This window comes from Aedes aegypti, chromosome 3 (assembly GCF_002204515.2).
Source record: "Aedes aegypti strain LVP_AGWG chromosome 3, AaegL5.0 Primary Assembly, whole genome shotgun sequence".
NCBI classification, from domain to species: Eukaryota; Metazoa; Arthropoda; class Insecta; order Diptera; family Culicidae; genus Aedes; species Aedes aegypti.
Window position 1 is genome coordinate 129,047,421 of NC_035109.1, and position 16,542 is coordinate 129,063,962.

General features: G+C 37.8%; 1 long non-coding RNA gene across 1 annotated transcript in view; it reads left to right on the plus strand.

The window, feature by feature from the left end:
* LOC5580139 overlaps positions 1-8,776 on the plus strand; it is a 50,319-nt gene extending 41,543 nt beyond the window's left edge. Inside the window, exon 4 of the long non-coding RNA XR_002502423.1 lies at positions 8,696-8,776. This is a non-coding gene — a long non-coding RNA (uncharacterized LOC5580139). The remainder of the gene's footprint in view (positions 1-8,695) is intronic.
* The last annotated feature ends 7,766 nt before the right edge of the window (positions 8,777-16,542 follow it).

The following is a 16,542-nucleotide window of genomic DNA, read 5'->3' on the forward strand; positions in this document are numbered from 1 at the left end:
TGGAACATTTTGTCTTTTACGTAAAGCAAGTCCATTGTCATTAATTTTTCTCGTCCTTATGAGAAATCATACATTTACAACTCCAATCTCAAGGGTTTTGGTTGACTACCTAAACAACAATTCCCTGAAAACGTGTAACCTTTGTCAGTCCACTCACCGGAAGATGATTGCTCATTGCGCAAATCGCAAACAACTTCCATGTCACTTCCGGGAAACCAACATGCGGGACGTGGCTCCAAATGAAGATATCGTTAGTATTCGCGGAATGTGTAGTTTATTTATGTCTTGTAATTTGGCAAAACAAACAAATGCCTAGACTTCAGTTTGATTATGTGTACACATTTCACATCCCCAAAGGCAGTTGGCATTCGCGGGTAGGATTTAACTAACAAGCACCAACTAAAGGGTTGTTTGATGTTTTTTTCCTCTCTGTCTCTCTCTCTCTCTCTGGAAAAGACGTTTTCGTCAGCTGCACAAGACATTGCCTTGCATCTTGTGTCCCCCGCTTTTGGAAAGGATTGCGGTTGCCCGGGAGAAGATGATTTTCGCAAATGCTTTCCGAGCGCCACTCATTCGCGTTCCTACGGAGTGAAGGCAAATGAAACTGCTGTGCACTAGGGTGCAGCAAAAGTTCTCGAAATCAAAAGCTCCTGTGCTCTACTGAATTTAATTTATATAGAGAGAGAAACCTCAAAATATGGGAAAAATTTATAAAGAGTAAGAGGTGGCACAAGCGACTTGGAGTAGTTTTTTTTTTCAAGACATAAAATTTGACCTTCCGTAAAGTTTGCATACTTCGTTTTTTTCCAACTTATTTTTATTCTTTCAATACGATTATCTTTAAAATGCAAAATTTGCAAAATATTTATAGAGCATCAAACTGGTCTAAAACTAAGTATAACAAGTAATACTCAGTTAAAAATACTTTTTAGTATTATAATTTTAGCATACTGTTGAAAATTAATAAAATTACAGTGGGATTCCGTTTTTGGCAACAAAGTTGAAATTTTCAGTTGCCAAAAACGGAACCGTGCCAAAATCGGAACCCATATTTCAAATTTTATTTTTCGACTATTGATTTTGAAAGCATCATTACAATGTTAATACATCATTTTTATGGAATCATAAGGCGTTGAGACTTCGAAAAGGTTCACTTCGAAGCATTTTCCCGGAGGGTTATACTATGCTATGAATCTATAGCTCCGTAATATTAAATCTGGCAAACGATTTTCTGGTCGCGTTTTTACGCCTCAACGTCTTCAATTATTTTTTAAAAGCTTTATGCATAATTTTTGTATAAGAGGGCCTTGTAAAACCAATAATCGCATAAGTGACTTTTATTGAAGAACTGGACATTTTCTTAAAACTATGAGAGAAAACGAAAACAAAAATGTTTTCTTTTAAAGACGTATTTGCGAATCAAAAGCGCTGGGTATTGCAAAACGGCATGGCCTTTTTTTCTAATTAACTGAACATTTAAAATCAGTTTAACTTTTGGACTTTAGCATAAAATCTGAAAAATTCGGTAAGTTTAGAATTGCTCCTTCAATTTATGTTTCTGATAAAGTAAGAATTTTATAATGAATGGTTGACTGTATCAAAAGGGCAAACATAAACATGAGAAGATGCATAAATGCCTTGTAATTGTGTAGAATTTAATTTTTAATTCAGCTTGATATATGTTTACACCTGCCTTATTAAATCAACTGAAATTTACAGGATCCTGTTATGAAACCTCAAGAATCTTATAGGAATCTTCAGGTTCTCATAAGAAATCGACAGAAAAAACGCTTGAGCTCTGAAGCATCTTGCCAAGCATACGTAGGATCTCGCATAGAGTTCTTGCTAAGGATTTTGCTATGAGTTAACATCTTGGAATTCCACTGCGATGTTGCCGTAAATTCTCAAGTCTCCGATGAAAAAAAATAAAAGTTTATTATTATTAGGCTACCACTAGCATACCTCAAATTCCTCTGGGAACCTTTTCAAAATCCTCAAGCTTTCGCCGAAAGTATTAAAAAAAAACTACTAGAAATTCACATTATCCCGCTTAAAATTTACAAGACGCCCTAGAGTTTATTAGGAATCACCAGATTTTGGACATAATCCTCGATAACCAGTTATACACTCTAACGATCCCTCAAGAAGCTGTCAATGTCCACTTGTAATCTGCAGATATCCTCATGATTTCGTTAAAATTTCTGAAAAGTCCCACAAGAACAAAGAATCCCTTAAGGATTCTCCAGGGTACAGTTAGGAAACTCATAGACTCAGCTCGTAAGGAACATTTTGATGATATTGAGACCCGTATCCTTGATTAACAATCTTGTACAGAATTCTGGATCGTCTCTTAACAAATCTAACGCCTTATAGAGTCTATAGAAAAGACAGAACGTAGCTTTAAATAGTTGAAACAGAAAGATCAATATACACACCAATACCACAGACAAAAAGTAAAAACACTCTCAGTCGTATTTATCGCACGCTCCAATGGTATTATTGAAAATAAATTGTAGTTTGGACTGTATTCGCATTTGTCATGTTATTCAATGAAATTTAAAAAAGTTATGATACACGACACTTTGCTGTACATATTTGTATCTTTTATTGCAGTGTGTTTTTACATACGCAATGTATATAAATCCATAAGGGACCGTCCATAAATGACGTAGCAATTTAGGGGGGAGGGGGGAGTCTATGATTTTGCTACGAACCATGGATAAGGTATGGGAAAATAGGCTACAATGGGGGAGGGGGTTGTCAAAAATTGGCCAAAAAATGCTACGTCATTTATGGACGCTGCCTAATAATAAAGACAGCGAGACAAAATGTATGATTGTAACTCTGTGTGAGTCATAGATTTTTCGTTGCTCTTATGTCGGTGCTGGTGCTTTGTTCGAACAAGCTGTTTCAAATCTGAAGAACAGTGTTTTTTTTTATTGTATCACCTACTGGCAAACTCAAGTGGGCTGGTCACTCAATATGAAGTCCTTTGAAAAAAGAATGGTCTTAAGTTAAGATACTGGTGAAGATTATTGGTCTCATGAAACGTTGCCTATGTATGACCAATGACCATTCTGAAGTAAATAAGCGCGTACGTGAGTCCTTAGTAGTTGGTGAGATTTGGGGAAACATCGACGAAAATGGTGATCTGGAATGTAATCGGTGTGGAGTTGACATGCTATTCAAGTGACTAAAGCAAGAGACACGATAATATTTACAAAAATTTACAAATTTTAATGGTATTGAAAAATGTTGCCAAAAACGGATCCATTTTGTTGCCAAAATCGGGGGGTGCCAAAATCGGAGCATGCCAAAAACGGAGCATGCCAAAAACGGAATCCCACTGTATCTCCAAATGCACGTAAAAATAATGGAAAAATTGTAGTATTTTTGAAGTTATGATCAAACACAGATCAAAAATTTAGTAAAGGAAAGAAAATTGAACAAAACTGCATATATTGTCATAGATTAAGACTAATTTGGTGTTCTACAAACTTGTCATAGAAAAGAATGTTGCAAAAAGATTTGAAATTTGTTAAAAAAAAAACAAAGTTATGTAAATTTCACCTTCAAGTCGCTTGCGCCACTTCTAAAGCTTAATATTTTCGGCTCAAACTTTCAAAATTCTTTATATATGTAGTTCTAATTCAGAAGAGCATTTGAACATTTGCTTTCAAGAACTTACGAAAAATAATCCGCACCCTACAGCGCACTAACCATAGGCCCGGGAAAATGTGTCCTCTTATCTAAATGCCACTACCACACCACGGCGACAGGCAAGCAAGTTGTCGTTTCCGTACCAGTCGGTAGTTAAAACTTGTGGGCGGTCGGATAAGGAATACATTCTAACTAGTAGTGGGTACACACAAGACAGCCTCAGCGTATGTAGTCTTTTCGTTTTCTTATCGTTGATGGACCATTTCCGCTTGAGAAGACTCTGGTTTGTGCCAGCTTGGAAAACAAACTGTAAATGTTTGTTTGAGCGCTGTAAAATTTTCATCAAGATGAGACCCTATGAGATCGATCATTTAGAAGCTCTGAGTGGCGAACGATTATTAAAAAACTGACTTATTTTTTTCTTATGAGTCACATAAAATTAAAAAAAAAAGTTCAAGGTTAGAGTACAAAATAATTTCAATTTCCATGTACTTCCAGTACTTGGTTTCAATGGATTTATTTTCTAAACCAAAGTTTTGTACGCAGTTTAGGAACAGAAGTTCAAAATATATTGCAAACCAAAAGATATTGCAAACCAAAACATCGAGATGAACAATTTCCGCTGAAATGGTGGCCATTTTAAATTTGGCCGCCATCTTGAATTTCGTCAGGAAAAACGTTTTCTCACCATTAGCGCACCGCTTGTTTTGAATTCTGAGATCATCATCACAAAACTGAGAAAACTATAAGTAAGATAGACTACAAAAACTAGGTGCACAATGATATTTACCCAATCAAACGAACGAATTTCTAAATTATGCTCTACAATTGTGACGTATATGGCGAGAGCAGTTTATGCAAACATCATTTTTCGTATTACAAAGAAACAAGTTTAAAAATAATTTTTTTTCTTCGAGTCGTGAAAAGAATAAGAGTATTATTTTGAGAGAAAAAAAACTGGCGTCCATCTTGAATTTTGATGCAATCTTAGATAATTTCCAAAACGGCTTAAAGCCTTAAAATTATACATAAATTTCTACAATAATGAATGTGTCCTCTGCAAGTCAACCATTGGTAAAACAGGCAAACCTCCATATGGCAAATATCCATCCATATACCTCATATGAGTTGATATCTGAAGAGACCGTCGTCTCATGGAAATATCAAATCATTTAACAGATATGCTTCAGAAAGCTGATTGAGGGGACCATCGTGGTAACCATGAAATTTTGTGTGTAGTATGGTTCCATGAGTCGATGTCGAGTAATGAAACACCGACTCATGGAGGTTTCACTGTATGTATGCCAAGCTTTCACGTTGCCCTCGGGGATATCCGGAAGAGAAGCTACACCGTTGAGCCATTGAATAAAGCCACTATCCATAAACTTGTACACATAAACCGCTCACTGACTGGTGAGACAGGATTTTTATGTGATGTTTGGTTTGCTAACGTAACATGACAGGACGTAAATAGGAGCAGATCTTGAATAGCTTCGGCTATGTTAAGAGCAGCACCTTCAACTGTGATTCGCCGCCATCCAATGAATACAAGAAACCGAATGGGGTTGGCTGACGGATATAAACAACAACAACAACAACAACGGGCTGACATTCTTTCCTGTCGGATATCCTCCGCGCCCGAAAATGTGCTCACAAGCCATAAGCCAAAACATCCTTTCAGTCGCGCGTTGGTTGGTGAGATTCAACGTTGGAATGAAGCATACAATAGGTGCTTTGGACGTTGTGTCAGTTTTGTATGGTAAAACCAGCGATTCTAAAATCTACAACTATGTTTTGGTAAGCATTTTAAAAGAAGGCACTAAGAGTACTAACAATAGCCGTCAAATGTATCTAGCCTAGCAGACCATAATTTCTGAATTAACCCATCATTGACGTCTTTTTCATACACTATATTTTTAATAACTAGAATCAGAGTGAGCTTTGACTAAAGAAAATGTGTTTTGTTGACATGGAACGTCAGAAGTTTTCATTGTTACTAGGATATGGGAAACAAAAATATTTCACAGTTATCTATTTTATCTCAATTTTTTTTTTTAATTCTAGATTAGAAGAAGGATCGACGGCAGGATCATATACCAAAACGTGTTCGTCCACTGACATTGTCGCAAGAATCACGGATCTTTATGATTGAAGGATCTACTAATCCAGAACAAAGCTTTGTCCTGATCGCGTCCATTACACTACCTCACTGTTTCATTTTGGCCTTGAATTAAAAAAGACAGCACATGTTTTATGCAGGTGTGTTTGTTTCATCCCGAGGAAGAAGGAATAACTCGCAATAACTTATGCATACCGTAAAACGGGGTAACTTTGATAGGTTTTTCAAGGAAAACTTGAATATTTATGCATGCTGTTTCAAAGAATTATAATGTAGATTTTTAAAATAAGTACTGTCATCCTAGCTATCGATTCCAGTCGATAGATTGCCAAAAGATTTATTTTGTATGGATATATAATTTTTCATATAATCGAAAGTTGGTTTTCTGTTTTGGGGTAACTTTGATAATGGAGTATGATTCGAACAAAACTGAATGAATAACGAACATTTGTAGGGCATTGCATACCTCTAGGCATTTAACGTTATATGGAAATTTCTGACTTAGATTACAAAAATGGTCCCAGTTTGTGAAAATGCTTTTCGCTAAGAGATTTGAGACCGTATTCAAGGTCTATGATAACTAGGCTGTCAAAGTGAAGTGGCCAACTAGTCAAATCTACATCAAATAGTGACCGTAGAACAGATTGTTTGTAAACGTTTTGAAAATGCTAAAATTGTGTCAAATTTTAATATTCGAATTAAAAGCCTCAAATGTTCTTGGTTCTAATGAAAACCGCTCTTACATGAAGTGTCATACTAATATTATTTAGTTTTGCATTCGTTTTGCTTAACTGATTGACAGAAATTATGATTTTTCGTTGAGTATGTGGATGATTACGCACTATCAAAGTTACCCGCATTATCAAAGATACCCCGTTTTATGGTACCATAGTTTGGTATCATACCATAATTAGGTATTGTTCAGTTGTCAATACCTCATTTTGGTATTATAATGGTATTTGAAAACAATGTTTAAAACAATTAAAAATACTTCATTTTGGTATTCGATAGGTATTGAGGACTGGTTTTATATGAAAATCCATCAAGCATTATTTAGGTATTGCAATACCTGATCTTATTATCAGCATGGTATTTGTAGAATATGCGGAAGGTATTAATTGAGGCATTTTACCTCTTATGCAGGGCTCATTCATACCTCATTCAGGTTGTAGGTATTGGAAATTATCTGGTATGGAATACCTCAATTTGGTATTCAGTAGTTATTTTCTTCTGTTCAGGATGCTTCCAATAGGAATCAAATCAGCTCTTCCCGTACCACACTCCCGCCACTCACCTCTTTTTTCTTATTTTCATACACAAAATTTATATACTGTTCTATAAGTCAAAAACTTCCAAACACTTAAGGCCAACAATGACTTCAAATGTATCTGATTGGCATAAATTGGCTGATATTTGTGTAAATTTTAATTTCTTTGCAAGTCTTACTGTTAGCTATTAGGTGTACCGATAATAATGTTGATTTAATTAGTTTTAGTATTGTTTCACGTAAAAGTATGGAACAACATTTTGATTCAAATGCCGAACACTATGTTCATTCTGTCTCATATTCCGAACACTTTGATTCAAATTCCGAACAGCACGAATAAATCATATTCAAATAAATAATTTAGCAAATAAATTTATATAAGCTTGTTCTTCTGGTCTCAAACAAGAGAATCATCACTACTCCTGTGGTATAAATTATTTATGAGACATTAAAATTGAATTGCAATTAACTGTAGTTTCCTTGTTATTTGGTGACATATTTCAGCGAAACATTCCAACAGAATCACCAGACAAAAACCGAGTGTTCGGAATATGAGTCTGTTCGGAATTTGAGACAAAACGGTACTTCAACATTCCGAAAAATGGAAGAAGTGTCGGGAGCCTTCCTTAGCCGAGTGGTTAGAGTCCGCGGCTACAAAGCAAAGTCATGCTGAAGGTGTCTGGGTTCGATTCCCGATCGGTCCAGGATCTTTTCGTAATGGAAATTTCTTTGACTTCCCTGGGCATAGAGTATCATCGTACTTGCTGCACAATATACGAATGCGAAAATGGCGACTTTGGCAAAGAAAGCTCTCAGTAAATAACTGTGGAAGTGCTCATAAGAACACAAAGCTAAGATGCAGGCTCTGTCCAAGTGCGGACGTTAATGCCAAGATGGAGGAGGAGGAAGTGTCGAACTTCCTACCCAGGACAAAAATTTAATAAGCTAGTTTAAAACTATCGCTTTATTGAATACATTTTTGCACCTTTTTCCATAGACTTATGTTATTTTTAAATGCCATCCAAGCTTTAATCCATCCAGCCCTGTCAAAGTTTTGCTCCGTATGCTGTTCTTATTGTTGAGAGACATCCTGAGCTGAGATAAGCAATAAGTCGACGACAACGAACGGAATTTATGTTTAATTAACCCTATGGCTTGATTGTTTTATCGTCTATGGGACTTTCTTGAAGCGCGATTAGTTCCACGTTTCCAGGTACCTTAAATAGTGTAAAAGAAACAGGGTTACTTAGAAAAAGCGAAGTATTTATTACACTCATGAATATATTATCGTACTCAGAACAGTCATATTTAATCCGGTTAGTCAAACGACAGAAAACCTATGTTGCGCAAGTTTGCGCAAGATGAGTCTATGATTTACCGAAACTTGATTGAAAAATCTTCAACTTAAGACTAGGGTCATATGTGTGCGAGTGTGTGCTCATAATTAAAATCCAAATTGAATTTCATTTGGTTTTCTCCATATATTTTACAAAGGAGCAAAAAATACGATTACGTTGGTCGTGTTCTTCAAAATGCTCTCAAAAATTCAATTTTCACTCCACCTTTATGAAACTTTCTAAAAAGACTATTCAATTATCGTATAAAATAAAACAATATTTTGGGAATTAATAGTGCAAGTTTCTTTTTAGACTATTTCCCGTTCTCGCATCACAAGAAGAAGTTGAGGTCCGGCGTGCAGCATTATTAGATGATAGTATCGGAAGATCAACTAAGTTAGATGGTGTTTCGCTGGTAATATCATTGGGTGCTTTGCTGGCTCCGGACTATTCGAGTGACTCAACCGCCTAACAACACGCAGAACGATGCTGTCTTCAGTGATTAACGGGTAGAACCAACGCAACGGCGAGTTTCGAGCAACAGAGTGGCCTTGATTCAACGCCTTAATCTCCTTGGAAAAATGATCCTGCTGGACTTTGCTTACTAGTATTATTTCCGCCTGTTGCAGTTCGACAGTGGTTAAAAAACCTTTCTTGCACTTATCATCGTGTTTGAGTATTGCGATTAATCGTAGCCAGTAAGCAGTAGATCGAATTAGCCTATTGTAGTCCGAAAACCGAAACGAATGAAATCTGCCTTGCTGTATTAATTGCCTAAAACAATTTCTTTAAAAAAATCATTTTTTTTTTTGAACATTGACCGCCTTGGGGACGGACCAGCACAATTGTGCTGGTCTGAATTTGGCCCTAAAAAGTTTATGGATTGATAGAATAGCTAGAATAAAGAAAGTTTTGTTCTACGAGATGATGAATTTATAAGGTATATTTTGAAATAATCACTCAAATATGGTCCGTCCCGAAAGGGATATTCAACCGCCTCAACTACTTCATTCAAGTTTTGTACAGCTCTATCGAATCCTTCCACCAATCGTTGTAGCTCACCAGCAGATTCCTTGGCAAGAGAAGGTAGTTTTAGCAACGCCTGCACTAGAACTTTTCTCAAAAGTTTGCTATTGTTGTATCGTTCAAGCAACGTATCCCAGGCGATTTGGTAATTGGCCGATGTGATCTTTAGAGGATCTAGTAGTGCCTTGGCCTCTCCTTCAAGACAACCCTTAAGGTAGTGAAATTTCTCAACATGTGATAAATGTGCCTTGTGGTGAAACAGAGAAGTGTAAATGTCCCTGAAGCTCAGCCACTCACCAATGTTCCCATCGAAACACTGTACCGTCAAGCTACCATTCACCGTGCATTTAAGAAAAATTTGCACTTCAAAAAATTATACAACTTTTCCAAATAACTTAAAGCGTACTAGAATACCACTACGTAGCGTGCAATTATATCATAATTCAGGGAAAAATCTAAAACTAGTGATGCATAACAAAAAATTACTTAAAAATTATGTTTGAATATGTCATGTTAAGGTCGCCTCGTACCGTTCTATGTCACCATTTACCGTGCACACTAGTGCACCATTCACCGTGCGTATAGTTTTCGTCATGATTTAATTTCGTATCTTGAAGAAACGTTGTTGATGGAGTAACTATGTTGCTAGTAGTGTGCGCACTCATTTTTAAGATTATTCAAATCTTCATTTACAATAAAAACCATAAAAAGTTTAAAAATTTGCTAAATCATTAATTTTTTATTAAAATCGTTATGGGAGGTTTGACTGTATTGTCCAAACCATTCCATGTTCACTCAAAAAACTAAATATGAAGTTATTTAATCACGACATAACAATAAATCTAATATTACCGAATAATTTCATGCCTTTCAAACTAATGCACGGTAATAGGAATCATATATTTTGAAAAGGATCCATTCACCATGCATTTGGGTTTCGACTGAGACACAATAAAAAATTACAATTTGCATAAAATCTCATTGCTCATACGATGAAATACATCTTACTAATAGTGTCCGCGGTGAAAACTTGTTGAATCTTTGAAAAATTTCATACTCTAACGTTAAAATGAATAATGTGATTTTTTGGCGTTTCTACTAAGAGTGTTGTAAAATCTCATTTTCGAACAGAATTCACATGATTTTGACTACATAACCTAGGTTTTTCAGAATGCTTTGTGACAAAAACTACTTCATTTGATCAGTTTTATCTTATTTTGCTGACAAAAGAATAGTATGTGAAAATTGTATGAATTTTCTGTAGGAATTTGTATATGTGCACGGTGAATGGAGGCCGCACGGTGACTGGTGACTTAACGGTAGTTTTATTTGCGGCACACTTCATGTAGAAAACTTTCATTTCCTCGATTGGTTGGAATTTGAGGATTAACACCGCATAATTCGTTCACCTTGTCCAACAAGAACGATTTCACATCGTAAAAACTAGCTTCAAAGTCAGATTGCTCCTCTAGAAAATTATCGTCCTCCTCAAATTCCTCTAGCGCTTGTATAACCCAACAAGTCTCGTTGATTGACTGCCACAACTCATCGATACGAGAAATTCGAACATTGATCTGACTAACATTACATCTTACTTCATCTCACTCACAAACCGTCGAATATTTCTGAACGTGGCGCGAAATCCTCTTGATCCCGCCTTCAAAGTTTTCAAGTCTTTCGATGCCATCGTGGAGTCAGATGTTGGATTCCAAATAGTTAAAGGTTACGTGGATGTAGTTTCAAAAAATGTCTTGCTTTGGCTGAACGTATACTGTTCACCTCACCTGTGAGAGAAGGCAGTATCACTCCCGAAGCCGATCAAGTCCAATATTGAAACCAGCGATAGCTTTCCACGTGTATGCGTAATGTAGTAGCTCCAGACCCCAAATCGATCCAGTGGCAACAAAAAAGGGCAGAAAAGGACGGATGTAGTATGTAAAAAATGTCAACTTCGGCTGTACATATACTGTTAAGCTCACCTAGAGAATAACAGATTACGCCAACAGCCAGATTCGCACGTCACATTCGCATTCAATTACAGCAGCACATTTAAATTCGTCTCGATCAAGCAATCCAGTGCATCAGAGGAGAAAAAAACAATGTTGTATCGAAGGGGAGGTCTGCCACGGAAGGACATATACTCTTAGTCTCACCTGGAGAACTAAAGATGACGCCAAAGGTACTTCAAAGCTTAAGGGTAAATTTTATGATTGTGGAACATCAACGTAAAAAGTAAGTTTACCTGACAGACAGAACTATGCAGCGTTGCCCAAGCTCGAATGGTGTCGTCGATGTCCTCTAGCTTCCTCCAATCTCGTTTGTTGGTCGTTCACCAGATCGCGGCCACATTCACCACAAGTCCACATCGATCGATCAGTTCGCTCGCATATCGATTAGCACACCGGCCGTTGGGGAGATAAAAACCAAATCGACATGGTGGTGTTAGAAAACTGAATGTGGGCTTCGGCCAGACACATACTCTGCTTGCCCAAGTCGAAGGATGCCTCAATTCGCGACCTTTGACTCCCATCAGCCATGAACCAGCAGATCTAGAACCACTGACTCCAGCGCATTTTCTCACTGGTGGATCCTTGCAAACATTTCCGGATCCAGACCTTAGTTCGGTTCAGTTGGATCGACTAGATCGTTGGCTGATAGTACAACGTCAACTGCAAGATTTCTGGAGACGCTGGCGAACAGAATACTTGTCGCAATTACAAGCCCGAAAAAAAAATTGGAAACCTTCTGTTGATATAGTTGAAGGTAGTCTATGCGTCATCGTTGACAGTTTACAACCACCGATGAAATGGAAGATGGGGTGAATTGTTCAACTTTATCTAGGAGCTGATGGTATGATTAGGGTAGTTACCCTTAAGACCGCCACCGGTACCATGAAGAGAGCGATCAACAAAATTTGCCTTTTACCAGCTCAACACTAAGGCATATATCTAGGGAGTGCCCCGTTGAGTTTTACAACTTTTTTGTTTAAGGGCCAGTCTACTGGTCACTCAGATTACCCATACCTATAAGAGCATTGGACTGGACAGAAACGTAGCGGAGACATCAAGAGAAGTCAGTTGTCCACTGCGATTTCTCCGCGTACTTTCTATGAAACCCATAAATTCACATGGTCGAGTCCATTGAGTTTCCACATCATGGTTAAAGATCTAGTTCTTGTTGCGTTTGTGCAGTGTTATAATTTTTTTGAATTTATGAAACAGTTCAAGAATACAACTTCGCTCTAAATCATGATGTTATTGATTAAAATTTGAATCCAAAACTTCTTTTGGGATGCCAGTTTTAATACGAATGTGGATTAAAAGATCCGAGATTTTTTTTGGAAATGTGGACAGGTTGTTAGAATATAATGAACTTACAAAACTTATAAACTTGTACGAAATCAAAACTTAAACATATGAACCATACAGAAAAATAGTTTATAAACATTCTAGTATCGTAAGACAAAATATATGAGTTCATCATACGTTCATTATAGTTGTTTGGGCAGTAAATTCCATACCAAGACTTTCACCATTAGTCCCTAATACATCGTAGGTTACAGTTAGAATGAAATCAAAACATACTTAATTTCGCTCAGTCACATAATTTTTATTTCACTTTCGACATGGATACGGATAAGCCCCTATCTAAGCACGAAAGCGTGAAATTCCAATTACGGAACTGGCGGGAAAAATTAGCGAGAATGTGAAAATTTACGGTCCTATATCCTCTTTGTTCAAGGATCGAAGCCAAAGTCATGCATGGTGTTTGTGGTTCCACCCACCGCCGCCCAGGAAAGGGTTGAAATATGCCTTTCGATGGCGGTGGTCCATGGTGGCACAAAATACACATACTCGCTCACATGGAAGGCCACAACCCTTACGGATTGGAATTCACGAATACGGCAGGGCAGGAAACTTGGGGAGTTCGTTGTTGCCTGGTGCTTGAAAACCATTGGAGCATGAGTCGCTGGCACTCATTAGGGAAAGCCGCCGCGTCGCTGACGTCCTTGTTGGCCCTTGTGGGTCGTTGAATATACTTATGGATAAAATGTGTGGCTCTGAATTTATCGAAGCGTACACACACGATGAGGGCGCTGCACAGTGGCCGCATCCCGTACAAATGCTAGCCAAAAGTACAATTTTCACTCAAAACGTTCAAAAATGCTAATTATTTGACAAAACATGATTTTTAGAGGTATTTCGATAGAAATAATCGCTGAAACAGAAAATCTATATTTCCGGTGCATTTGACGGAATTAGCTTAAAATAGCACATAATTTTTAATTCAATCAATGAAATCCGTACCCAGATCAAAATCGAATAAAACGTCATTATTTCGATGCCAACTTGAAGTAAAGTCTCGTAGGCAAGCTCGAGTTGGTTTTCGAATCTATTCGGGAGCTTATAGTGGTAAAAAATGCGGTATTTATAACAAGTATGATGGTCTAATGGGCTGATTCGCAGTGTAACTAAAAAATATTTTTTCTTATCTTGGCGCAAAAAAGCGCAAGTGAAGCCATAGTACATCGAATACTATGGAATATTTGCCACACATTGAGGGGTAAATGATCATTTTAGAGCGTTTCCCTGATATCTTGCACTACATTTGAAAAAATGCCTTATTTTTGAATGAGCTCTATGTTATACACTTCTTGACATTCTCAAATGTAAAACATGGTTGAAAATATCAAATGTAAAATATGGTTGAAAATATCTTCAAAATAAAGCCTAAGGTATGTTCTTTCGAATGAGACCGGTTGAGAAAGATTTGGTCATGATTTAGTACAGAAACTGCAACTTCTTTAGAACAACCTTCACGAAATTTGAAAAATCCAAAAGGGTCAATTTCAGCTGACATCTCTCCAGGTCACATGCTGTAAAAAATCGAAATATTCACCGATCGATCTGAAATTTTGGGGAATTGTTATTCAATACTGAAGAAATCGAGAAAAATTATTCGAGACCGAAATTGGAAACTTCATTTTTTTGACTTTTGGCCAGCTTTGGGCCACTGTGCGCTGTAGAAAAAGTGAGTGAAATAAGCAAAATCTCCATAACTATGTTTCCTGCGTTCTTTAAATCCCATAAACAATAGTCTACTCATAAAAGGCGCAAAAAAGCTTTAATGTGTTACAGAGTTTCCGCAGCATTTATTTATTTATACACCAACATACAGTAAGCCCCAATGATGTTTTAAACTAAAAAATACAGTAAAATACTAAGTTGAAACTTAACAAAACAAGGCAACAAAATGTCAAAAAAAAACAAATGAAAGTCTTAAATATTCACACAGAGAGTCGGGATAAAATTTCTACATAGTTACGACGTATTACTTGACGGGACAGGTGAAAATCAAACCCTTCAGCAACCCTATTGAACACGCGTTGAAGACCGACCATAGCACTGTTTTGGCCATAGTTAGTTCGTCGCAATGGTAACCTCAACATAGCATTGTTACGCAACGTCCTGGAATGAGCACTCGCATTGATAGATTCCAGGAGCGCAGGACAGTCTATTCTTCCTGAAAACAAGTCAGCCACTACCATCGCTCTATTGACGTCTCTACGGGTCTGCAGTGATTCCAGTTGAATGAGTTGACACCTACTTTGGTAGCTAAGCAACCGGAACGGGTCTCGCCATGGAAGTCGACGGAGAGCATAACGGATGAAGCGACGTTGCACTGACTCTATCCTCTCCACGCCGTTACGGTAATACGGATGCCAAACTGCGGAGCAATATTCAAGTGTAGCCCGAACTAATGAGCAGTACAAAGATTTGAGACAATATGGATCCGTGAAATCCTTGGCAATACGGAAGATAAAACCCAATGTCCTGGAGGCTTTCTCGATGACATAGGACAGATGGTGTTTGAACGTTAACTGAGCATCCAGAATAACGCCAAGATCTTTAACATCTTGTACTCGTTGAAGCACCTTTCCCTTGAGCTGGTAACAGAACAGGATGGGCTGCAGTTTGCGTGAGAATGAGATAATCGAGCATTTCTCAGGATTAACTGTCAATCGATTCATGTCGCACCAAACTACAAAAACATCTAAATCATGTTGAAGAGCAACGGCGTCGGCGATGGTACGGACCCGCAGAAACAGTTTTAGATCATCTGCATAAGATAATCGAGGTCCTTTGATTATTGTGTTGACATCGTTGAAGTACAGCAAAAAAAATCAGGGGTCCCAAATGGCTTCCTTGAGGTACTCCGGAAGTTGCCGTGAAAGATTCGGAAGAGAATCCTGCCAACTCCACAGTCAAGCGACGATCAGTCAGATACGAGCTGAACCAGCGCAACATTAGGCCCCCGACACCGAGCCTTTCCAACTTAGCGACAGTTATTGCGTGGTTTATTTTGTCGAACTTGACCGCTGCAAGTCGGTATAGAGTTGTCCGATTTTCAGCTGCTATGATGGAATTGTATTGGATTTGAATGAGTTTAATTGTAAATTTTGAAGGAAAGGTCGATTTTAAAACAATTTTCTCATTTTCAACTTAAGCTGATCGCCATTCCAGTTTTTCTTTACTTTTACTGCAATCAATTGTATGTGATCTACTCCGATGCCTTCGGCAAACGAGTTCAACTATAACACACCAGCAACCCCAAACGCCATGTGCTGTATCTCACTTCCGTTGTCACACATAAAATCTCATCCTGCCATCCACATCCCGTCCAACAGCAAGCGAAAAAGTAATATTAGGTTACCCATCAAAGTGCCACGCTATCCCTTCAATCGAGCTAACATTCTTTCATCACCAGGAAAAGACCGAACGCCTTGAAGCAACGACGACGGATCATCGGCAATCCGTCCTCTTCCTCGTTCCACAATATCCAACAAATGGCGATGAGGCGAAAAAAATCAACCCGAAGAAAAAACTGTTTCTCGTTCCGGGACCATGGGTCCTCCCGGCATCGATACCATTTCCATTTATCACCAAACACAAGAAATCACCTTCAGCACACTCACACACTACACACCTCATCATCGTCGGCAGGAAAGCAGAAGCCATCATTCGGCACAGGAAAACCCATCAGCCCAACGAGCACTGTAGGGTGGGGCGTATTTCCAAAAATGTTTTGTATTCAAAATTTTCAAAGTGAAAAATGATCATCGGTCCCAAAAT